Raw genomic sequence first — 26865 nt, forward strand, 5'->3', positions numbered from 1 at the left:
GGAGTAACCCCTGAGCATCACCGGGTGTGGTCCCAAAACAAACAAACAAACAAAAGTTTAGATATCCTTGATGCAATGGTTACTAGAAATATGAATGTTAAAGGTGATACTAGTGAGGAGCTCAGATGGAAATGAATGACATACTCGAAGTTGGTGGAAAGGTAACACTTGTGCTAAATTGGCAAATATTTGAATGATGGTGTGGTGTTTGGTTGCAGGTTCTATAGAGCTTGCAAGTGATAAAAGGGACATTTAGCTGAACTGATTCCTAATCAAAGTGTTGGAAGTAGGATCTGGCTTTTCTTTTCTATGTGCAGTAAAACTTAAGAGGTGACAGAATACACTGAAGGAATCTTTAAGGAAAAAGGGACTGAGAAATTGAAGATTTGAAAAAAAAAAAACAAAAACCAACCCAACAACCTCAGTCTATGTTGCAAAAACTGAGAAAGCATGTCCTGGAAAGAAACACCAAGGGTGTGGACAATTACTCCATAAAAAAAAAAAAAAAAAAAAAAAAAAGATTGTCCTTGGAGTTTCAAATAAACCCAGTCAGCAGAAGTCAGGAATAGACAGATGACACCAGTCTGAGATTCTGCCAGTTGGGATTGACATGAACACAGATGGAATGAAATAAAGGAAGGCATTGGGATTACTGAGATTCTCTGCATGATTTGATAATAAGCGCGCTATATTTCTCAGAAGAAAGAATGACTCCAAAGGTCACTCCATTTCCACAGCAGGGTTTCTGACTTGGTTTCAAAGGGTGATGGCCCTTAGTTCTAATGGGCCAGGCAGTACATGCCCGGTAACTTAAGAGAATAGCTGCCAAAAAATGTCTGCTGGTATGGGGACAGAGGGCAGTAGTAAAGCCTAGAGAATTATTTTTGAGGCCACAATGTAATGGAAATTGCCTGGCTAGAACTTAGACTTGCCTGGAACAATTCAATTCCTCTTTCATTTCCCATGTCTTCTGTTGAGAATGGGAATGCCTCTCTTATGTCGGTCCTGCCATTTTAAAGACACCTATCTTGTTCAATATCACACATTTACAACTCTTGAGAGGAATTGATTTTAGTTGAATTGTACTTCAATTTTATATAGATGGCATAAAAATAAAACTTTAGATTCTAGATTTCTAAACTGATATTGGAGTTGATTGATATGTTAGGCTATTGGGATAGAATAAATTAAATTTGCACAGAAGAAAGATATGAATTTGGAGAACCAGGGTTAGAGACTCCATTTGTTTTCCTCCAAAATTCATTTGTTGAAGTCCAATGCACCTTGGTGTCAGGGTTTTCAAATAACTAAACAGGACAGAAAATTAGAATGGAAACTGATAAACATAGATTTCATTAAGAAAGAAAAAAGTCACAGATTGAGGGGATATTTCTGAGAAGAAATATAAAAGCTCCAGAGGAGAGTCAAAGACTGAGATATGAATCTTACTTATAATATATATATATATTATTCATACAGTTTTATAGATATATCCAATCAAGCACTGGGATCCAAAATGTAACTTGCACAAATCAGTAAGATGACAAGCATTGCCTACCACCAAATGTGTTAAAGTCTTGGAGTACTGAACTAAGCAAGATGATCTGTGACACACTTGCGAAAACTTCACTGTTTAGCATCATTAAAATGAATTCTATGAGTTATCACTTAACACCCACCAAAGGGCTTACTACACAACCAAACAGTATCAAGTGAGAGAAAATGAGAAATCATTATTATTCTCTCCAGTTTCTCCATTAATATAAATGGGGGAGATAGTCTACTGTAAACAAATGCCCATCAAATAAACCACACAGAACTGTGTACAGCATTTTTTAAAATAACTTAAACTGGACCACAAACACAATTTTTGATGTTGATTCAACAGAATGCAACTCAGAATAAAAGAGACAGAAATATTTTAATTGAAAATTTAATAAAAACTTTTATTTGCAGAGGGTATACCTGGCAGTATTCCTGAGTCACATTCCTGACTCTGTATTCAGGAGAGACCCCTGGCAGAGTCTAGGTTGAACTACGGTCAGCAGGTTGCAAGGCAAATGCCTTAAGCCCTGTGCTATTTCTCTGGTCTTATGTAGAACATTTTTTAAAACTATACTAAATTTAAACATTTAAATAAAAGAATACACTGTATTTTTAAAACTTACATTTAAAAATAGCTATAAGTAGTAGTGTATGGTGAGATAAATCCAAGTATTATCTCTAGATTGTGCTGGTCATAAGGTACAAGAGAAGCATTTTCTTTCTGGGTAGATAGGACTTTGCTTATCTTGATCTAATTGCTTTATATATATAAATATATAACATTTATATAAACATATATTTATATATAATACATAAATATATAATATAATATAATATTATAATATATAAATAAATAAATATAAATATATATTCATCAAGCTGTTTATTTGTTTAATATTGGAATTTTCAGTTATCTACTAACAATTTTTAGGCAAATGCAAAGTTTTCTGCTAAAACAAATCATGTGAAGTTTCTGTTTCACTGACCTTCAAATTAGTGAAACTTAAGACTATTTAAACAATATCGATTAGTACCAATGAAAATTTGAAAGGAAAATTCAAAGAACATAAGAGCTTTTCAATGAGTCCATAAAGAGTACTTTGGTCATTGAAACGAATACTCGCAGTAACACAAGCCAATGAAAGAAAAGCTATTTCAGCATATTTTTACTATAAATACAGCTTAATAATTGTCTGTGGCTATTTATTTTTAGTACCAAGGCAATATGAAATAGAATAGCAAGATCTTTTGCATCAGACAAACCAGTTTTGCCACTTACTAACTATAAGGTGTTGGGCAAGTTTCTTAATCTCTTTGATACTGAGTTTCTTCACAATTTAAAACAGAGAATTAATTCTTACTTTGCAAAACTGTAGCACAATTATAGTAGATACTTAAGAGTAGTAGCTATTTAGCAATATCTGTTTGTATGCAAAATATCAGGCTAGGTACTGGAACCCTATCTCTAAGAACCTGACCAACTTGAAGTGATAAAAAGATTGATGATGAAAGGGAAAAAATTAACAAGGGCTATAGATTACAAATGATAAGGTTTATCTGGATAGCAAAATTGTGGGATAAGAATCCTCTGAACAGGACCCTCCAAAATCTAATCCACTTAGAGTACAAGAAATGGTATATATAAAAGCAATTCTCAAGAAAAAAGTATAGACTTCAGGTTCTAATGAATACTTATGACCATTTTATAATTGGTATATTTCTGAAGAGTGAGACTATAGACTAGATATGGAAGAACCAATGCTAGGGAAAAAAATTCTTTTCTTGGGATCCCCTAAAGAATTTTTTCAGGGAGTTGGCCTGATCACACAAGAGAACTCTCAATATACGGAGACCCAGCATAGGATGCTATGGTCATAATCTAAGATGCTGAGAGGAATTTTTTTTTAATAGAGTTCAATTTTATCAACTAAAAAATAAACACACTGACTATATCTCTGGGATGATTCATGTAGGCTTGCCTTCAACATGTAAAACAACAGTCTCTTTAAAGCAAATTGTCACCCCCAATGGGCAAAAGACATCACCTGTAGCATGAACAATATCTATACTTACAGCTGATACTGGTAGCTGATACTTTTAAAACATTCCAGATATTGAAGCCACAATTCAGTGTTCTAGGCAAAAGATGCTGAGAAGCTAAAAACATGTTTTCTCTCTGCGGTGGCCATTTCACCATAATATACAGCAAGTTCTGAATTTACTTAACTCAATATTTAAAAAAGAGTCATTTGCAAGAACTATCATTATGCTCTATCTCTACTAAAAGCCTCAGATATAAATCGCCCTAGAAAGTTGGGAATGTTGCTATCTCAGTTGCTGAGCACTTGTGTAATTTTTTTGAAATCTACCACTTATTATATCCTTTATTGTAAAGGAATAGCCATTGAACAGGTCATGAATATACACAGAAAAATGGAACAATAAAAGAAATCCATGTCATATAAGTGTAATGCTTATATAAAATATCATTTAATTAATTTATAAAATCATCAAAATAATTTAAAGTCAGATAACTCAAATATATATACATATATATAAGCACCTTCTAGGGACTAAGGACTATTTTCAGTTCTTCTTTGTATTAACTTATTTTATTACCTGAACAATCTTCTATGGTAGGTCCTTATCTATACTTATTAGAAAAAACTAAAATACAGAGTATTCCATAATTGTCCAATATTACATTACATGGCAAAGAGGAACAGAGAAAAAAATTTTAACCCAGGCATTCTAGCTCCACAATCAGGATTCTTTTTTTATTTTAAATTAAAATCTTTATTTAAATATCATGATTACAAACAAGTTTGTAGTTGAGGTGGAAATATTAGAAAAGGAGGGCTTTTTATAACTGAAATACAATCAGAATTCTAATGATTGTATTTTACTGCATAATCACTGCCTCTTTGACAATTAAGTGGTCAAATGCAGTAATAGCAAAAATGGAAAATTCATATTAAATGTAGTAATTTCTACAGATAAGATCAGCAGCATGCTAAGAATCAGAGGGCAAAACTTTAATGAGAAATATATTTGTTATAACTTCAATATTTTTCTTAGTATAATTATTAATGCGGAAGCTTTTACATATATCTACTAATTGATTGTCTGCCCTGAAAATAGACTTTTTCTAACAGACCAAAAAATTATCAAATAGTTGTATCAATGAAGAAGCCTGGCAGATACTGCATATACTATGGTACTGATTTTAACATGTAGGTGTGAGTTATTATGGAGCCCCAGGTCTGATACAGAAACAAGAGCAAGTAAATATCTGGGGTACTTGCCCCATAAACTTCCATTTGCTAGTCAAATCGTGAGACATAAGCAAATTGAATGTCATCAACAAAATACATGACTAGTAATCTTCAAAAGTGGCATAGCCACACAAAACATGACTTAAAAATGGTCCCAGATTAAGAAAGCAATAACTAAATGCTTGGATTTGATCCAGGAAGGGGAAAAGAACATTGCTGGGGAAACTGGGAAATGTGTATAAAGGTTGCAGTTAAGTTATTGCACAAATGTTAATTTCTAAATTTTTGGTAAATGTAAGATGATTACATAAGACATTAACATTAGAAGAAGCTACTATCACTATCACATTTTTCTAGCTTTGCAACTTTTCTGTCATTTAAAAGTTAACTTCATTGAAAAATTTTAACTTAAATGTCCCATTTTAAAAACAAATCTTAATGAACCAAGGACAGAGATTTTCTTAAATGCAAGAAAGAGCATCTAGTAAGAACTGTACAAAAATATCCTTAATAGAGAAGTCATTTCTTTGAAATCAGGGGAAAATGAGAATGTCCATTTTAACATTTTCTTATAAATAAACTTGGTTTTTTTTTTTTTTTTTTGCAGCCAATGCAATAAGGAAAGAAAAGTAAATTGGAGATTAATTCTGTAAGTTAATGCAACCCAATTGATTCGTAATTGTTTTTCTTTTTCAACTAGACACTGACAAAATTATTCTAGAATCTTTATTATTTTTGTACACTGACAAAATTATTCTAGAATCTTTATTATTTCATACACAGAGCCACCAGTGAGAGCCACTCCCAGTGGCTTACTCCACTCAAAAATGTTGTTCTGTTGGCTCAGTGCTCTAGCTTGGGGACAGTGCTGACCCTCCAGAGCCACACTTGGCAGTGTTTGATTATACTAATGTGTGTACATACATGTTTGTGTTGGAGGGTGGCTGGAACATGGATTCAACCAGAGATAGAACTCAGTATCTTAAACTCTACTATTTTTCCAGTACCTATTCTAATATTTATATGAAAACACAATGCACTTAAGTAGCCAAAACAACTCCTAAGAATATGTGATTTCTATATCAAGATTTACTGTTCTTGGGAAGTTGGTGGAGATAAGGGGCACTCTTGTGGTGGGTGTGGTATTGGAACAATGTATGGATTTAAAATCTGACTAACCCTATTGTAGATGATAATACCTCAACTGATAAATGGTAAGAAAAATATTTACCATGAACTACAACAATTAACAAAATAAGGTATCAATGAAGGAATTGATAAATTGGAACACAAGAGTCTATAAAGATAACCAAAGTATGATCAACTCCAATAAATAAGACAACAATTAAAGAAGAAAAAGGTCATTCAATAAAAGTATGGACCACTTAATATTAATTTGGAAAATAAAACTTGATTCTCTACCTTGTGTGTGTCCTACCACATACAAAATTACTGAAGAGAAATAAAATACCCAACTGCAAGGAATAAGATGATAACATTTCTACAGAAAAACATAGAGCTTTGTTGTTGGTATGCAAAAATAAGGATGAGAGAATTTTTTCTGGGAAAGGTGCAAAAAGGCAAATTTATGCCCACTCTAAGACATGGATTAACATGACTATAGAAACAATTCTGTTTCTCTAATGAGACTATTAAGAAAACAGACAAATTTCAGACATGAAGAAAATAATTGCTAGTGTGTGAATAAATATTTCTGGTCCATATTTATAAGGAACTAAACATCCTTCATTTTTTCCTTTGTTCTTATACACCCAGTGGTGCTGGAGGAGAAACATATTAGTGCCCGAAAATTCAGGGGTCTCACATATGCTGGGCAAATGCTCTACTATTTGAGCTATATCTTTGGTTCAAACTAAAAATTATTAACAAAGCATAATTTCATAAAAAGAAATGGGTAAAATATTTAAAGAGGTACTTTGAAATTTGAAAGGCCAATATATAGAAATATGCTCAAATTATTCATATTCATGTAAAATACACCAAACTTACTCAATTACTCAGCTCATTGGTAAATAATTAAGAGGTACCAGTATGTGTGCATCAATCCATTGCAATTTCAAGGACATTTGGAGAATTTTATTTATAGTAATAAAAGCCTAAAACCAACTTGAATGATTTAATAAATTGGTATAACCATATAATACTACCAATTTCATTACAGCATCACCATTTTTGGTAAAAGACCAGTAGTTCATAGTTTCATAGTTTGGACTTTATTGGTAACTTAGTCTCTGTTTCACTACAAATTTCCTAAATAGATAAAGCAATGTTCAGTGAAAATTAAAAAAAAAAAATTGTGGGTTGGAATTGACCCATAGATTATAGTTTTCCACCCTTGGTGCTAACGTGTAACAAAACTAATTCATATATGCAGTATAGATGACTCTTAAATATACCCTATGGATAAAAGAAATACAATAAAGAAGAAACTCTTCTATTTATATGAAGCTTGAGACCACTTAAAAATAACTCAGAGTGATAGAAGGTAACTGACTAAAAATGGGGATGACTGTAATGACAAGCAGAGATGGGGAACTTTAGCAGAAATGAAATTATCTTATTCATTTGTCTGGCTGATTATTCCACACATGTATACATACATAATAGTTTCATCAAAATATACTTTTTTTTTGTTTTGTTTTTTTTTGGGCCACACCCGGGCTCAGGGGTTACTCCTGGCTATGCGCTCAGAAGTCGCTCCTGGCTTGGGGGACCATATGGGACGCCGGGGGATCGAACCGCGGTCCGTCCTAGGCTAGCGCAGGCAAGGCAGGCACCTTACCTCCAGCGCCACCGCCCGGCCCCCCAAAATATACTTTTTTGTGTTTTTTTTATCATAGACAAATTATAACTTAATTTGCAAAAGTAAATTAGTCAAAGGCCAGAATATAGATCTGAAGAAATCTAGAAGTAAACATGGAAGAAATGAATCAAAATGATAAATAGCAGATTAAGAGGTATGGCTAGAGTGGAAAAGAAAAAAAATCTAATTTGAGTTCTTGAATAGAAAAAGGTGGAGGAACGGCACTGCTGAAAGAGGTAAAGGAAAAAAACCTTTTAAGAAGTCATGAAAGAAAATCTTAGAGACAGGAAACACTAAGTTGAGGATACATGAAAAGTTCACACCTAGACAAAATGTTGTATAACTGCAGAAGACAAGAAAAAAGAGATGATCTGAAAGCCATGAAAAAAAAAAAGACATATTATCATTAAGTAACAGTAACTTTAAACAACTGTTAACACTGAAAGTAGAGATAGAGTGGTACTCTAAAGGGCTCTGAAAATGTCAACATTGAACTATTCAGTGAACAAAATTATTACTATCAAAATAAGCCCATTCTCAAATGGTCTGTCAACAATATTACTTTATTAAATAAGTCCCAAAAATATGTGTTTGAGAAAGGGAGGAAGAAAATCTGAAGTATAAGAAGTGAAGGATCCTTATAGAAAAAATGATAGTGTTAAATTACTGAAGCATCAGGGAAATCAAGATGGAATTAAAATTCTGAATTATAACCCCAAATAAATAAGGTTTACTGGTATCAAAGTAACCTTTAGATATTTAGAAAATGAAATAATTTAATCAACTTTATATTAATTTTGCATGTTAAAATTTAAGGAAGTTACTAAAAGTAATTTTCACACTAGTCAAGATGGAAGAAAAACACCACTATCCCAAATCAAAAGGTGACAAAGAGAAAAGAAATAAAACAAAAGGACAGAATGGAACAACCACAAATAGAATGGTAACTTAAATTCTAAATAAATCTGCAATTGTATTGAACAATTGAGTTCAGAACTTGAGCTACAGGCTAAAAACAATCCTGGTGGATTAGCTAGGACAATAAGGCATTACCTTTTTGAAAGACATATTCTAAACAAATGCTAACTAAAAGAAAGTTGTGCTTACAGCATTATCCAAAAATAATTTGAAGATTTTTGGCATTTATGGGTGGACACAGACTAGAGAGTGAGAAACTGCAATTTTATAGAGAAGACAGGGCAAATTCAAATTCTTATAATTATTTTCAACTTCTAAAAAAAGTCCATAGAATTATAATATTTGCAGAAAATGTGTGATTTTTCTTTATAACTGTACCTATCTCAGTAGTTGATAGAGCAAACAAACTAAAAAATTTAGGAAGATCTGTAAAGATTCAAATGCCATAATTCTTTTGTTTGTTCTATGACAAACAGATATAGATATATGCTCACGTATTATTTACACAAAGACTGTGATTGCATATTCTTCTCAATCATCCAAGAAACAGAAATTTAGTCAACAGGCCAAAAAAACAATTCTCAAGTTTCAAAGAAATGGTAGCATAAATCCCCCATTTGCAGGCTACAGTGTGAGTTAATAATCAGTAACAAAAGATTAACTTTTACATTTTAAGCTAGGAAACATTCCAAAAGTCTTATAGGGAAAAAAAAAATTCATGGAAACAAAATTTTAATTCTTAGAACAACAACAACAACAACAAAATACTACAGCTAAAGCAAGAGTAAATAAAAGTAAATAGTATTTGTAGAGAGAGATGGAATTGTTTTAAACTAAATAAATAGATCTGTGGTCCTGGGATAATGATCTTTTCACATGGAAAAAATGAAGATGAATTAAAATAGACACTATGAAATGCATGCATATACATAGGTAAATAAAATATATCATCTATGAGTATACCTAAAGACATATGTATGTCCCATAAATTAACTCAATGTGTACAGATACAAATGTTAAAACGTTTAGGAAAAAATTTCAAAGTATTTTCCTTAATGTCAGAGCAAAATATCTGGAGAAACTCCCCACAGCCCCTAACACAAAGAAAGACTGACTGTAGTTTATAACAAAGGATTTGTATCTTGAACAATGTTTTCCAACAGAAATTTTTGCAATGATGGAAATAGTCTGGGCTATAATATAGTGTCACATTAAAAAATCTGCCATAATAAAAATACCATAGCCATGCCACAAGTGGCTTTGGAACAGTGGAAATACCACCTAGAGGGAAGAACTGAAATTGTTTAAGTATATAGGATATGTTAGCATTTAGAAATTCTTGATAATGGTTCAAGCAGTTGTTATTTTTTACATGGTACTTTTCAGAGTTTAATTTTTTATCTAAAATTTGACTTTTACTATAAATTGTGATAAATGTAATTCTGGTTACAGGGGGATTAATCCACTTTTTATTTTTAGAAAGTCAATGACTTTATCTGAATGATTTCCACTTTTCCCTAAATATTTTAAATAGTATAAATACGATTCAAAAAACAAATAATGTGATGAACTTGATGTATTCACCATAGAATTACTGATATTGCTTAAATTCCTTAGGCACCTCTCTCTGTGCCAAACTTCTTTTTCTGTCTTTCTCTCTCTCTTTTTTTAAGAGCTGCTGGAAAAAATCTGATCAACAGACTGGAGAACTTGGTTCTTTGAATCAGAACATTATTTAATGATGCCATATCTTCATATATATTTATATCTTCATATATATGTAATACATATAATGTCATATCATTTAATAGTTATAAACACCTATTACCTTAAGAGAAAAAGTATCCTTTGCAACCCAAAAGCCTTAGGGTAACCCCTTAACCATCAAGCCTTCCCTCAAAAGAATTGATCACTAAGGAATTGAGTGGATTTTAAGGCATTACATTACTTTACATGAAAGGCCTAGAATAATGCATTTTTAAATCAAAGCTTTATTTCATTGGGTTCTGGATTTCATGTAGATGACATGTTATAGTATTTTTGGCAACTTGCCTAAGTTCCCCCCTTGACATTACAAATACATAGATTCGTATAAACTTCCCCCCAAAGTATTCTCTTTACTAGCTCATGGGATGGACTCCATTTTCTGAGTGGTGCGTCTTGAGGTGGATCAAGAATCACGCCCAGCGTTGGACTCAGAAACCAACACTAGTGCAAAAAGACCCATCGCAGACCCGTCTGCAAGCACCTCTCTGCACGATTTTATTTAATCTAGGGCAGCACTTTCAAACTTTTGGGATCGTGACTCATAGTAAGCAATGACGTTTTCCATCATGACACATATCTCTGTGTTTGTGTGTGTGTTTTGTGTGTGCATCAGAAAAAGGATAAAAAAAAAAAAGTCCTGAAGTGAAACACCCCCAATCCTGAGAACCCGCCTCTTGTTTCCTAGTCTGGGAGCGTGCATTTTTACAAATTGTGTTCCTTCTCCACTTAACTGGCAGCAACCACCCACGGCAATGTGCTTCGGGCTTCCGACTTGGAAAACAGCCCTCAGAGGGTTCGAAAGGGTTCAGACCCAGGAGTGAAGCTGCTAAGTGTGTGTGCAACCCTGAACCCCAGAGTCAAAGTCCCACAGTCTCAACTTTCCAATCAGGGTCGGAGCCTGGGTGGCCACCAATGCATCCCTTCATCCTGGCAGGGCTCAAACTCTGAACTCGCAGAGTTGGGTTATCTTTGCCATTATCTTTGCCATGGGTCGCATGGTCAGCCAGCATTAAATTAATCGCTTACCTACCGGGTGCCGAAGATCCCCAGGGCTCAGGACGAATCCTAGGAGCGTGGAAGGGAGGGAAGGGAAGAGGAAAGAGGTAGCGCGGTGTACCAGGTCATCTATCTGAATAGAGACCTCGGGAAGGCCCCCCGTCTGGATAGGTAGGGAGGGATTAGGAAAGGAGTCCTGGGAGGAGGAGGACCTAAATGGGAGGTTGCTATTTTTAAAGTTTATTGGTTTTGCCTAAAACATAAAAGTCACACACTGGTTGGCAATGAAAGAAAAATAAAAGCCAAGATGACAGGCGTGGATGGTTTATTGAGCGCAACTTCCCGCCGGCGTGTGTTGCTGCAACTCACATCCCTTCCAGCCGAACCCCCAAACCCATCACTTAGTCTAATCGCGGAAATTTTGTCTGCTTCTGCATCCTAAAATAGTGTTTTGTTGTTGTTGTTGTTGTTTTTAAATTGGAGTCGATCTTTGCAGAGTCCCACCTAGTGCAGTATGAAATAAACTGTACTTGACAGAATAGGAACAAATGCAGAAAGAGAGGCAAGGTCCCATTCACTTTCGAGACTTATTTTTTGGTGTTGTTATTTTGCTTTTGAAAAGGTCCGTGAGTGCCAGGGTTGCAAAACACACCCCAAACCCACGAATTTCAGGCAAACCATTAAATGGCCACGAAGGCGTCCCCAAAGTGGTGTCCCCAAGCTACCCGTGTCCGAAGGCACCGTGAGGAGTTGAATGCAATGCGAGTGACTTGGCCTGGCCGACAGACGGGGTGACCATGAGTCGGACTTTCCCACTGGGTCCCCGGGCGCCCCAGATCGGATGGGATCGAATCCCATCGCAGCACAGACGAACCGCGCGCGCCCTCCCCGATAGCGTGCAATCTTGGGGACTTGGCTCTGCGCACCCATGTCGCGGCTATCCCGCCACCCTTCCAGCCTGCCACAGGGTCCCCGCCGCCCACCTTCACCACCTCCCCAACACCCCTGGAGCCCACAGCCCGGGGACCTCCACCTTACCTACCTACCCTGGAACCTTGGAACCCTGAAAACTCAGGCGCGGTGGCCGGGGCGCACCGCCTGCAAGGCCATGGCTCCAAGGGCCCCCGTGTGGGGCAGGTCCGTCTGTCCGTCTGTCTGTCCGTTAGTCTGCTCGCCAGCTCGTCTCCTCGCAGAGTGAGGCCCGAATCCGCCCCCCGATGGCGTCTAAATAAATGAGGACTCGGGGCGGTCCCGGCTGGCTGAGTGACAAATGGCAGATGCCGTGGGCTTTGCCAGGAGGCCGCGCGCGCGCGCCGGGCGCACAGGCGGAACCCGGGAGGAGGGCGCTGGGGGCCCCCCTCACACGGGCGTCACGTGGCAGCGGGAGGCCCCACTGGGGAGCCAGGGGGTCGGCCTAGGCGGAGGTGCTGATGCTTGGCCAATGGAGTCATCCGAGGGGGCTCAGCCAAGGGCGCCCAGGTGCAGAGCTGGCGCAGGTAGCATGGCGTGCTGGACCGTAGCTCCGGAGCTGGACCCCTCTCTAGTGTCTGCCCCACACCCCCAGACTCCCACCACCTTCCCACTGCAGGCACCAAGGGGAGCCTGGAGTCACCACGCTGCCAATGCAGCGCCCCGAGCTGCTCCAGCCTAGCTCAGAATGCCCCAAGACCGATGCCCCAAGACTGCCTGCCATAGGCCAAACTTCCTTCCTTCTTTCCTTCACCTCCTTTGGCACGGGAGGAGAAATCATGGCAGCCCCAGTGGGGGCCATTGGCTCAGACCCGGACAGCATTCTTGAGCAGTCTCAGGTACCTGGCAAACCTCTGCCCACCACCGCGGGTTGAGGGGGACCACTTTATTCTTTTATTTTTTTAAGTTTTCTTTTCTTTCTTTTTTTTTTTTAAGTTATTCAAGATTAGGTTGCAACACCCATCTGTTTGTCCACTAGTGTCCACTCTCCCACCTCCGATCATTGCTCCCCCACTTCCCTGTTGGCCTGTAAGCCTGTCTTGCACATGACAAGAACAAGGCGCAGGAAAAGCCTGGCTGGAAATCATCTTATGGTTTGGAAATCCTGCTAATAGAATGCTTCAAAGACATTTTTTCTTTTTAGAATGTAAACATTATCTGTTTTATAAGGGGAAAAAATTACCACTGTAACCAATCACTCATGGTTAGATCCTCCCACCCACCCATGATATACATTTCTGAAAGAGATTTATAAACATTAAGAAAAAAAATTAAAACGAAGAGACGGGCAAGGAGTTGACTGCGTGTTGGAGAGCTCTGAAAGACAAAGTTGTTAGCATCTGCACTCTCCCCCACTTTTCACGGAAATCTCCCAATTTCCATTGCTTATGTTAGTTACTTTTGGCTTCCTGGCACTTGGAACATTTACAATTACTCTTCACTCTTCTTCGCCCAGATGTTCAGTCTTAATTCTCTGGGTAAATGAATTCAACGTTCATCATAAGCATATCCTTTCCAAGATTCTTATTTTTTTTTTGCAGTTCTTGGTGGCTGTTCGCTCTGTCATTCTGTCTTCAGCTCTTTCTGCCTCGTCCCCATCCCACTTTTCCTAAGAAGGACTTATAGAAAAACCTTCATGTTTTCTTGGCTTTTTAGTCTATACATATTTTAACTGAACAGGGTAAATATTTTGCATTCACACCTTCCTGCAAAAACTAATATAAAACAAGAAGCCATTGATTCTAGAGCTTACAGATTTCTCTGGAGAAAACTGAACCTTATATGTTTTTTTTCCCCTTAATTTGGAAGGTGATTTGACTTTTCTGCCCGAATATTTGTTCATTATTAAAGTCCACTTTGTCTTATCTGAGTTGTGTCTCAGTGTCACTTATTCTATATCAGACCCCACCTCCAGGCAACAGATAGTATAGTATTTCAATGTATATATTCCAGTCTCTGTGTGTGTGTGTGTGTGTGTGTGTTATTTATATTTTTCATCTTTGCCTTCACATACATCTTTTGATGGTACTCATTCCAATTCTTTTAAAATCATCTGCTCATTGCTCTTTTTTCTACTTTATTACACGTTTAAACATGTTCAGACGCTCAGTTTTCTTATGTACACATTCTTCCTTTTTTTCATGTCCTCATCTTATACTGCCCTTGTGCTGTTTTGAGGAGTCTAGAGTCTTAATGTTTTTCCAATGACCTGAGGTACATACAAGAAATACACATTTCTGTTCCTTGGTTGTGCTTTCTTCCAGACTTAGTTCTCTGCCTGTCTTCTATGCCCCCATTTCCTTGCTTCCAATTCCACTCTTCCACACTGTCCTTTGAGTATGGTTGCCTAATAAGACTATCCTATCTTGCTTACCCTTAAAAGTTGAAAGTCTTGATGCTGGGAGTGAATGCCCTGCCTGTTGCCTTTTCACTGACAACAATCTGTCTTCCCTGCTCTAGGCTTAGTTTTTAGTTTTAGGGTTGAGTCTCTTTCTCTCTCCCTCTTCTTTCTCTCTCTCCTTTCTTACCTCTTCTCTTTCTCTCCCTCCCTCTCTCCTCATTTGTCATTTGTCAAATTGCAGTGCCCAATGACTACTACTGCAGTAGACCAGGGACCAAGCTCAGGGCTCTTACATGCAAAGCACATTCTTCAACCTGGTAAGCCACATTTTCAGCCTCACATGTTGTTTCTATTTATGTTTTCAGTGACTTAAACTTTACTCTAAGGTAGGTGGTAGAACCCAATTTAAGACTATCTTGAGTAGCCCCTTTCTGAGTCTCCTTTGGAGTCCTCTCCAGATTAACTCTTTTTGTTGTTGTTGTTGTTGCTTTGATCCACATCCGTTTGATGCTCAGGGGTTACTCCTGGCTAAGCGCTCAGAAATTGCCCCTGGCTTGGGGGGGACCACAGGGACGCTGGGGGATCGAACCGCGGTCCTTCCTCTAGCGCCACCTCACCGGCCCCTCCAGATTAACTCTTCAAGTTAACAGCTCATGCTGGGGCTGGCTGGAGTAGTGGTGCAAGCAATAAGGCGTCTGCCTTGCAAGTGCTAGCCTAGGACAGCCGGGGTTCTATCTCCTCGAGTCCCATATGGTCCTCCAAGCCAGGAGCAAAAATCTCATGCTTATGAACCTCAGTTCATTGTCCAGTTCCCTAGAAGGTGGTAATCTTCCCATCTTCTCACAAAATCTAATAGTGAAGGTTTCTTGATGTGTCTAATTTTGGATAGTTTGTTGTTTTGGGTGATGTTCGGGACTTAGATCTGCCACCAGGTATTACTTCTGACAGTGCTCAAAGTGACAAATAGGGTGCCAGAAGTCAAATTTGCATTGTCGCGTGCAAGGCACTCTATTAGAAGTACTATCACTCTGGCCTCTAGATTTTTTTTTTAATAATTCTGTTGGCTTCTTTTCTAGCTGGATACTGTTGCGAATTCTCTGGATTTTGAACTACCTGAAAATTCCTCTGCTGAGTTGGAGGTGAAGCCGGAGTAAGAACCACATCAACAGCAGCGGTCTTTGTTATCAGAGCTTTGTCACCATGACATTTTCCATTTTACAACAAAGTATTGGCTTTTTTCTTGGACTACATTACCTATTTGTTTGATTGATGCTTTTTTTTTTTGTGGGGGGAGGGCTAGACTGTCAAGTTTTTGCTAAAGCTTCTTTATAAAAAATTTTTGAGTCCAATGCATCTGTGCTCATAAATCACACTTGGCCATCTTCAGGGACAAAAATGGATTGCTGGGGATTGAATCTGCTTGGTTGCTTACAAGGCAAGTGCTCCTCTATCTTCCCATTTTCCTATTTCTGGGGCGACTTAGAGCTTCTAGAACTTTTTTGCTCCTTTGTTTGGGGATTAAGAAAGACTCAGGGATCACTCCTGGTGATTACCAAAGAGATCAAACCAGGGTCTCTCAAATGTAAAGCAAGGGTCTTAAGCTCTGATTATCTTTTCAGCCCTTTGTACATTTGTTGTTGCTGCTGGTGTTGGTTTTTGGAGCCATATCCTGCAGTGTTCAGTGACTATTTCTGGCTCTGTGCTCAGGAATGACTCCTTAGTGGTGGTGTTGGACTTTATAGAACTAGGGATACAAACCAAGTCAGCCAGATGCAAGTGGCTTAATCCCTATATTCTATGATTTCCTTTGTGTCACTTGGTAAAGTTTTATCCTAAGCTTTCCCTTAAGGACATATACCTTAGCATTACAATATGCCCCATAAAAGGCGCTAGAGTTCCAGCTTCCTCTTTTTAAGGGAGAAGGTAGGGGTTCAGGGTCACACCCAAAGGTATTTAAGGCTTACTCCTGGCTCTGAGCTCTAGGATCACTCCTTGAGGACTTGGGGGACCAGATGAGGTGCCAGGGCTTAATTCCAGGTCAGATGGCAACAAAGCAAGCACCTTACCCACTGTTCTTTCACACTAGCACAAATTTTGACTGAAATAAAACTTCTTGGAGAAAATTTAGAGCTTCAAGAAGTGAGCAATGGGATTGCAGTAATGTGCAAGGAATATTCTTTGTGTCAGGGAGAGATATGATGCAACCCAGGTTGTCATTTTCATGCTAGCACTCAGGGCAATTTAGGCAAATATGTCAAGTTTTCAGTAGTGTGCTAGCTAGTGTTTCAATCTAAAATTTCCTAATTTTGGAAACAGAATGGAGGCCAAGGGAAGTATTTCCCAAGACCAAATTAGAGCTCAGTGTCAACCCTCTTGTGTAGCCCTTTTTATAGAAAATCATTCAGAATTGATTCAGTGACTACTGTTGTTCATTCTTGAACAATTATGAGAGAAAATCTTGTTCAACACACTCTTGAAAGCCTACTTGAAATTTCTACAGAAAATGTAAAGCAAATACAAACAAGCAAAAACAAACACAACCAAAACTTATGCTCTGACATAGCTGTAATTTGTTCCGTGTCACGATGGAATCTTCACAAACAGCTGTTATTAAGGTAGGAGGTAGGTGGAAGTGAAAACTAAATAACATGGGAGGAGTTTATATAGACAATGGTCACATCAAATAATAGAAATAAAAAGATTTGAATTGATGTAGAAAAGTCATTTGACAAAATTTAATACCAATTCTTGGGGTGGGGGGCAAAAACTAGATACAGAAGGGAACTTCTCTAACCTGATAACTGGTGTACTTGTGTTCTATGAGTGATGTAAATAAATTCTCATCAACTTGAGGCTAGAAACAAGAAATGTTTTCTTCTAAATCTGAGAGGCCAGAAGTCTGAAATGAAGGTGTTAGCAAGACTTCACTCCCTCTAGTGGCTCTACAGAGAACTACTGCTTTCTCTTCTGAGCTTTCAATGATGTTGGCATTCCTAGACTTACTTCCCTTGGCTTCCTTGGCTTCTGGCCACATCACTTTAATCTCTATTCTATTCATTTTCACCCTACCTTTTCCTCTGTCTATGTCATCTGCTTTTCTCTCTCTCTGTATCTATTTTACAAGCATCCTTGGCATCGGATATAAGACACACCTAATTAACTCAGGATACTCGGATCTCAAGATCCTCCATCAACAATGACTTGTGCAAGTAATTCTCCCCCCTAAAAGGTAACATCAGAATTTCAGATTCTGGGTGGGATAATACATTGATGGCATCTATGATGAGCAAAATCATTGTGGAAACTGGAATGTTGGTCTTGCCTTTTTATATGGAATTGAAAATAATCTCCAAGAGAAAAATGAAAGAGAGGAACAAAGTTGGGAATTTTACTTTCCTGATTGTAAGGCTCTGATGCAAATAACATGGTTCTGGCTATGGATAAATGGACTCCTATGTGTGCATCTATAATTGGACCTATACATTTGATCTAGTGGATGTTTTTCTTGCCTTTTTTTGGTCACAATGATAATACTCAGAGTTTACTCTTGCGGTGGTTAGGGGGCCTTCCTGGTGGGCTTAGGGGGCACTTAAAGATGCTAGGGATCAAACCCAGGTGAGTTGTGCAAAACTGCAAGCATCCTTCCTGTTGTATTATCTCTCCAATATCTCATCTAGTGATTTGTGACAAAGGTACAATAAAATTCTATTGGGAAGGATAAATAAAAGCACAAACTCATAAAACTTCCAGAATTTCCCTGCCTAATCTGGTCACCACTAACCATGGCTAATTCAACCTAGCCCTATGTTGTGTATATATATTATACCCTAGCTATATATATTATATATTATACCCTAGCTCTCAAAGAATTAGAAAGATGAAATATCTAATAAATAATTTTAATATTGATTACATATTGAAATAATAATACTCTGGATATATTGGTTTAAACAGAATAGATGGTCTAAATCAATGCTTCCCAAAATGGGTGATAATCATTCATTAGGGGGGCACTAGAACAATCCAGGGGACAGCAGGAGCTTGGGGCTGAAGGGTATTTTCTGATTGGTTAAAAATGATAGATCTTGAGAGGGAAACTGATTTTTATGAGTAAAAAGGAGGTGATAGGCCTAATAAGTTTGTGAATCTCTAACATAGCTGTTACTTTAACTTTTGTAGAAACTGACAATTTTATCTAAAACTTTATAGAGCTATGAACAGAACCAATTTCCACAAAAGTTCTAATGGCTGTTAGAAAACTTCATGTTACATTCAGACCTCCCATAATGTTTCTGTTTGACAACTCTATTCGAGACTATAACCTACAAAGAGGCATAGATTGCTTAAGAAGTATATAAAATGTAAGAACCAGGGCTCTGTAGATAGCTCAAGTGGTATAGTTCATGCCTAGTATTTGCAAGGTGCTGAATTGGATCTCTGACATTGTATGTTCCTATCCAATAGAGTATCACCATGGTTCCTGGTACTGTAAGGTGACTCCTATATTTAAAAAAAGACTATATTTATAATTAGTTTTTCTTCCCCCAAATCTCTTATTCAAAGGCAACTGTTAAAAATTGAAAAGTCAGGGCCAGAGATATAGCACAGTGGTAGGGCATTTGCCTTGCACGCCCTGTCCCAGGATGGACATTGGTTCGATCCCCTAAGCCAGGAGTGATTTCTGAGCACATTATCAGGAGTAACCCATGAGTGCCACTGGTGTGACCCAAAAACAAACGATCTAAATAAATAAATAATTAATTAAAAGGCCAACCCACATTATGAGAAAAGAGCCACAATACATATATCAATTATAGATTTATTTCCAAATACTTGAAATAAAAATTGAATTACTCCTCCAAACCAATTATATAGCAAAGCAATGATACAGTAAGAATGAGCAGTACTAAAAAAAGTTTCACTAAAGAAAATATGTAAATTGTAAATAAGCACACAAGCTATATTTAACAATTCCCCAAGACACATTGAGTCACATGTTGGTCATACATTGAATACAAATATATCCCTAATGGAATGCCTAAAGTTTAAAAGAGTGGCAGTACCAAGGGCTGCCAAAAAGGTGGGAAAACTAGAACTTATACAGATTGATTGTCGAAATAGAATATAGTATAGCCATCTTGGAAAGCATTTTGGAAGTTTCTTTTCTTTTTGGGTGGCATAACTGGCAGTGCTTGGGAGCTAATCTTCTCTGTAATTGGTGGGAATAAAAAATAATACAGGTATCTTGGAAGACATTTTGGAAGCTTCTTTTCTTTTTTGAGAAAGTGAGGCACATACTTTCCAGTGTTCAGGAGCTATTCTATTCTGAAAATCATACAATTCTATATGGGGGCAAGGATATCAAAATTAGGCCTCCTGCATGCAAAGCATATGTTCAAAACTATTATTATAGCAGTGGAAGTTTTTGATATGTCAAATATACTCTTACTCTATGAATTAACAATCCCATTTCTAGGTATTTATCTGAGATAAATAATAACATTGACAAAAAGGTTTAGATATATCACATTAACCCCCAACTAAAAATGACCCAAATATCAGTAATATAATGAACAGATTGTAGTCATCTCATAGTGAAATCTAAAAACCACTGGGATGACTAAAAGAAGCCATATATAAAAGAAAACAAACTTTATAATATATTTATGTAAAATTTTAAAAAGATATGTAAAATCTATAGTACAAAAGCAGGCTAATAATTTCCTGGGGTTGATAAAGTGGGAGCAACTTGGAAATTTGTAAGGAAATGGAAATGTTGTATAGCTTCAGTAATGAAAAACTGATAAAGATCTACTTATTTATCATACCTTCCCCTATTATGTACTTAAAATAAGTGCATAGATCACTATATGCAAATTAGTCTCAATGAGGTTTCTTAAATTTATTTTATTCTTCTTTAAATGAGAAAAAAGAAACAATGCGACTAATCTTACTTTAGAACAATATTAGTTACAATTTACTATTTTTGCTTTTTCACCTCTGACTTTTTTGTTTTGTTTTTGTTTTTGGGTCACATCCGGCGGTTCTCAGGGGTTACTTCTGGCTCTGAACTCAGAAGTCATTCCTGGCAGACTCAGGGGACCAGATGGGATGCCGGGATTCAAACTGGAGTCCATCCTGTGTTGGCTGCATGCAAGGCAAACGCCTTACCGCTGTGCTGTCGCCCCAGCCCCTTTGCCTCTGACTTTAGTGTTGGTCCTCCCTCCATAATATCTTCCCATTTTGTCGCTTGTGAGAATCAAGGTGACAGAGAAGAAAATCAAATAGTCCTTTCTCTGATTCTTCGCAATAGCAAACAGACAAAAGAGGAAATTCTACGCTTTACCTTCTGCTTAACAGGTTTCAACCCTAATAACTTTTGATCCATTCCACCTAATCAATATTCAACCAATGCCTATATTTAATTATCTCTAATAAAAAAAGTAAGTAACTCATTTAAGAACAAGCTACACCATATAGACTTTTTGGGGGAGGTTCATGGCCTCTGGTCAGTTTGCCTCTGACTGGTCTTAGATTGCCCTCTTTCAATCTCTAAGACCTTCTTTTACTCAATATTTGCGAATACTTCTCCATCCTGGTATAATTTTCTTAAGTAGGATTTCCATGAGACTAATTTTAATTTTTCCCAAAGCAAGAGCATCTTCAGTTGGTTGACAGCAGGGGAATAAATCCCTTGACTCATAGGTAGTAATGGTATTTGTAATTCCTCTGAAGTCTTTTACATGTTAAACTTTTTACACATAAAATATCATATAAATTAATCATGTTGCTCTGTTACATGTAGGTTGAATAGTTCAACAAAATGATCACTTCATTTAGACATACACCAAGGTTCAAGATAAAAACTGTATGTAGCTTATAGAATTCCCTGAAAAGTCAGAATGAATGGTGCATCAATTTAATCAGCTACATGTTTTCTATTTTAAAATAAAATGTATGGAGGTAATTCAAATGATACATATCAATATAAATGAAAAATTTTATGTTTAATTATAGGTTTTTTGGGAACCATATGGAGGACCAGGAAATGAACCTGGATCAGACGCAAGCAAGGAAAACACTCTGTTGACTGCACTACAGCTCCAGCCCCTGAATTTTAAATGGGTAAGTGGAAAACTCAGGGCCAGAGTGATAGCACAGAGGTAGGGCTTTCGATTACCAGCACCCTATATAGTCACCCGAGCCTGCCAGGAGCAATTTCTGAGCAAAGAGCCAGGAGTAACCCCTGAGTGCTGCTGCCAGGTGTGGCCCAAAAACTAAATAAATAAACAAACAAACTTTTTTAAAAAATTGGAAAATTTAGTGTCTAGTTGGAAACTAAAAAAGGCTCCATTAAATATGGGGAAGAAACTTATGAATAAGTAGACAGAACCAGTTAAAAGTAATTCAAAACAGAATAAAGGACATTAATTTTTATTTGTATCTCATGTAAGACTGAAAAATTAGGGCCCGAAGAGATAGCACAGCGGCATTTGCCTTGCAAGCAGCCGATCTAGGACCAAACGTGGTTGGTTTGAATCCCGGTGTCCCATATGGTCCCCCGTGCCTGCCAGGAGCTATTTCTGAGCAGACAGCCAGGAGTAACCCCTGAGCAATGCTGGGTGTGGCCCAAAAACAAACAAACAAAAAAAAAGACTAAAAAAAAATTTAAAAAAATTTGATAATGACTGGCCCAGGGCTGGGTCTGGGTTTCAAAAAAATAAAGGTTGTATGCAAATGCTAAGTATTGATATCAGTTTTATTTTTCTATCATATACAAATTTTCATGACAAAATTTGACAGCAAAAGGCAAAAAATAACAAAAAGGTAGAGAGCTTTCCATAATTTAGGAGTAGACAACTCATTTTATTTTATTTTATTTGTTTTGTTTTTTGTTCTTTTATTTGTTTATATGTTTTAGGGCCACACCTGGTGATGCTCAGGGGTTACTCCTGGATTGGGGACCATATGGGACACCAGGGGATCGAACCACAGTCCATCCTATGTCAGCTGCATGCAAGGCAAATGCCCTACCACTGCACGATCCCTCCAGCCCCTTATATATATATATATATATATATATTGGGTTTTGGGCCACACTGGTGGTGCTCAGGGTTTATTCTTGGCTCTGCTTAGAAATTGCTCTGGGCAGACCCGGGGGACCATATCGGATGCCTAGGATCAAACCCTGGGTGGCTGCATGCAAATGCGATGCTGCTGTGCTATCACTCCAGTGATATGAGTATGGACAGGGGTCTAACTGTGCTTATTTGTCTTTTCACCTTCTAAATTTCTTCTGGAACAAGAATATCAGAGGAGTGATATGGGCAGCAATTGAGTCAACTCAACACATGTTGACAGACAAAGTCAATGAATAGTGGTAACAGTACCAAAGGACAAGAAGTCAGGTAGGAGACTAGCAGCGAAGTGCCCATTCAAAGTCTTTATTCAGCAGACATAGTATTTGGGTGACCACATCTCATCTGCTATCCTAGAGAGTCAGGCCTCAGGGCCACCCCTACTCCAAAGGGAAACAGGTTTTCTATCTGACTGAACTGAACAAAGAAAGATGCAGACTACAACACAGACTCCATCCATAAAGTAGGAGCAATAAAAAAGAACTAGTGAATCTCTAAATACAGAACAAGTGTATACATATTATTTGAATTTAACTCTTCTTTCAAAAATTTTTATTAAACATATTTAAAAAAACTAAGACATTTAGTTTTTATTAAATATATTTATTTAAGCACCATGATAACAAACATGTTTGTAGTTGGGGTTTAGTTATATAAAAGAACATCCCCTTCACCAGGGTAACATTTCCACCACCAATGCTCCCCATCTCCCTCCTCCACCTTCCCCTGCCTGTATTCAAGACAGGCATCCTAGTTCTCTCACCCGCTACCATTGTCAGGATAGTTGTCAGTGTAGTTATTTCTCTGACTTGACTTACTACTCTTTATGGTAAGCTAATAAATAGAGGGACTGAGGAAATGGCTCATACTTGTTGAAGTACCTATGCTATGCAGAGAAGTGCTCTGGGTTTCATCCCAAGCATTGCAAGTTCCTGGAGCAGTGCTGGGTGGGATCAACCCTCACCAAAAATAACAAAAAACAAACAAAAAAGTAAGGAAACCAATGAATGTGACAATGAACCCTCTTGCACTTATTGCATTATTGAGTCATCAATATTTTTCTTCATCTCACTTAAAATTTTCTATTTTCAGAGTTAAACATCTGATAATCAGAACTCTTATCCTATAAACCTTGCCACTTATATAATAAATATTATTTATTTCTTGTCTCTTATCCTTTCTTTAACATATGAAGGACATCTAGTGCAAAGATAAACAGACTCAGACTTTGGGACCATAGTATCCTGACTCTTTTGAATCATAGAAGCTCGACTCTGTTTGGGGATAGCCTATATGTTCAGAGCAAGTTTTAAGTTCCTTAGATGGCTGAGAAAAAGAAAATCAGGACTATTTGATGAGATGGACATTCTCTGCAGTTAAATTTCAGAGCCTGGCAATAAGGTTTTAATAGAAGGGAACTACTGGGCTTTTCCACCTATTGTCTTTGTTTGCTCTCACGCCACCATAATAGTGGGAATCTGTACGGGACACAAAAGCGAAAAGATTTACTATCTAGCCTTTTATTAGAAGAAAAGCTGTCCTAGAGGGCCAGCCACAATTGTCCCATCAACAGGAGTCTCCCTGTCTTTTACTTCTTTTCATACTTGGCCTCTAACACCCATTATCCTGCACCGTATTCTCCCAGGATTACCCTGACCTTCCCCTCACCTCCCCTTTCCATCCTATAACTGCCTGCTCTGCAGTCCTTTGTCCTATGTAGCAAGGCTAAACTCTTCCCTTCTTTTCAATGTTTTCTCTCACTTTTACCTTTACTCAAAAGCCTGGCTTTCCTTAGAACTTACCCCAGTATCAGACAGCTGCAATCACCAATAACCAGTCAACACTGAGAGGAATTACAAAGAAATATTAGGGACTGTAAAACAGAATACTGCTTAGGATGAAAGCTTAGCATGTGCCTGGTCCAGATTCAATCTCTGGCACCATATGATCCTTCACAGAAAGATGGAGCCTTGGAGACCTCCAAGCACCACTGATTGGCCCAAGTAATCCCTTGCACCACAGACCCTAAGCAGCAACAAACACTTGGACCCCTGCATTGAGTTGCCAGCTGGGTTGGTGGAGAATATTTGAGAGAGCCCCAGCACTTCTACCTTTAGGTTTCCTACATATGACTTTAGAGACCATTCACACAAAAGGGAAATTATTATTATTATTATTATTATTATTGTTAAATTTTTGTCGGGTCCACATCTATGGTCCTCGGGGCTTCTTTCTGGTTCTTGTGTTTAAGGGAATCATCTACGGTGTCTGGGATGAAACAGGTTAGGTCACATGCATAGCAAGTGACTTAATTAACCCAGTACTATCTCTTTAGCCCAGAAAACAATATTCATATTTATTAACCCTTCCTCTATAGGTAATCGTGATACCTGGCACCTTTGTTTTCTTTCTAGCTCTGTTATGGGCATCTGTGGACTTACTGTGATTTCTGCCATGACTACAAGACTTTGGTTTTGGGTTTGTAAAAAATTTTCTCTAGTTTTCCAGTCAAATTTTATGAAAATATTTCATATCTATATGAGTAATTTATTTAGCGACCTAGTCTTAGAATTCCTTAACTTCCATTTCTTTGTCACTTAAACAATCCTCTGAATCAATAGCAGTCCTAGACTTCAACTGTTTCAGGCAGCTCCATCTTAGGACTCTTAAACTCCGGAATCCCTTCCTCTTACTGTAACTTTCTGCCCTTTCAAGTATCTTGCTCTCTAACTCTCAGGATATTTAATTCCTGGTCTGGTTGGCCCCAGCACCACCACACCCAACCAGCACCACGTTGCTAAGATGAGGAACAAACCCCAAACTGTCAGGCTCACGTCACCAGGAGAAGCTCTAGAAATTACATTTACCAAAAAATAATGGAAAGAAAATAATGATGGGACAAAATGTCACGTGACTCTTGATAATGATGTTCTGATAAAGATACAACATTACTTACATAGCATACCTGCTAAAAACACAGAAACTGGATGAGGAACAACTGATGGACATTCAAGGAAAAAAAATACTAGGTTATATGTTTCAAAGCCAATTATCTTATGAAAGATTTAAAAAACTATGTTATGAAAGATTTAAAAAAAAATGCTGAAAGTCTCTTACATTTAAATGCGATTAAAATACTAGCTGGAGTAATAGAACAGTGAGTATCAGAGAATGTTCCCCAGACATAATTTTTGATAAAGGAGCAAGAAATCCTAAATGGAGCAAAGAAAGCCTCTTCAACAAGTGGTATTGGCACAACTGGCTAGCCACTTGCAAAAAATTGAACTTAGACCCCCAGCTAACATCATGTATGAAGGTACAATCCAAATGGATTAAAGACCTCGATATCAGACCCAAAACCATAAGATATATAGAACAACACACAGGCAAAACACTCCAGGACATTGAGACTACAGGCATATTCAAGGAGGAAACTGCACTCTCTAAGCAAGTGAAAGCAGAGATTAACAGATGGGAGTATATTAAGCTGAGAAGCTTCTGCACCTCAAAGGAAAGAGTGCCCAGGATACAAGAGCCACCCACTGAGTGGGAGAAACTATTCACCCAATACCCATCAGATAAGGGGCTAATCTCCAAAATATACAAGGCACAGACAGAAATTTACAAGAAAAAAACATCTAATCCCATCAAAAAATGGGGAGAAGAAATGAACAGACACTTCGATAAAGAAGAAATACAAATGGCCAAAAGACACATGAAAAAATGCTCCACATCACTAATCATCAGGGAGATGCAAATCAAAACAACTATGAGGTACCACCTCACACCCCAGAGATTGGCACACATCACAAAGAATGAGAACAAGCAGTGTTGGCGGGGATGTGGAGAGAAAGGAACTCTTATCCACTGCTGGTGGGAATGCCGTCTAGTTCAACCTTTATGGAAAGCGATATGGAGATTCCTCCAAAAACTGGAAATCGAGCTCCCATACGATCCAGCTTTACCACTCCTAGGAATATACCCTAGGAACACAAAAATACAATACAAAAACCCCTTCCTTACACCTATATTCATTGCAGCACTATTTACCATAGCAAGACTCTGGAAACAACCAAGATGCCCTTCAACAGA

General features: G+C 37.6%; 1 protein-coding gene across 2 annotated transcripts in view; it reads right to left on the bottom strand.

The window, feature by feature from the left end:
• PLAGL1 (PLAG1 like zinc finger 1) overlaps positions 1-12434 on the bottom strand; it is a 48509-nt gene extending 36075 nt beyond the window's left edge. Inside the window, exon 1 of one of the 2 annotated variants that reach the window (XM_049789353.1) lies at positions 12368-12434. The gene's annotated coding sequence lies outside the window, so the exon portion shown is untranslated. The remainder of the gene's footprint in view (positions 1-12367) is intronic. The other variant, XM_049789354.1, reaches the window with a different exon arrangement.
• Positions 12435-26865: the final 14431 nt, after the last annotated feature.

Source organism: Suncus etruscus, chromosome 15, assembly GCF_024139225.1.
Source record: "Suncus etruscus isolate mSunEtr1 chromosome 15, mSunEtr1.pri.cur, whole genome shotgun sequence".
In the NCBI taxonomy this organism is placed as follows: domain Eukaryota; kingdom Metazoa; phylum Chordata; class Mammalia; order Eulipotyphla; family Soricidae; genus Suncus; species Suncus etruscus.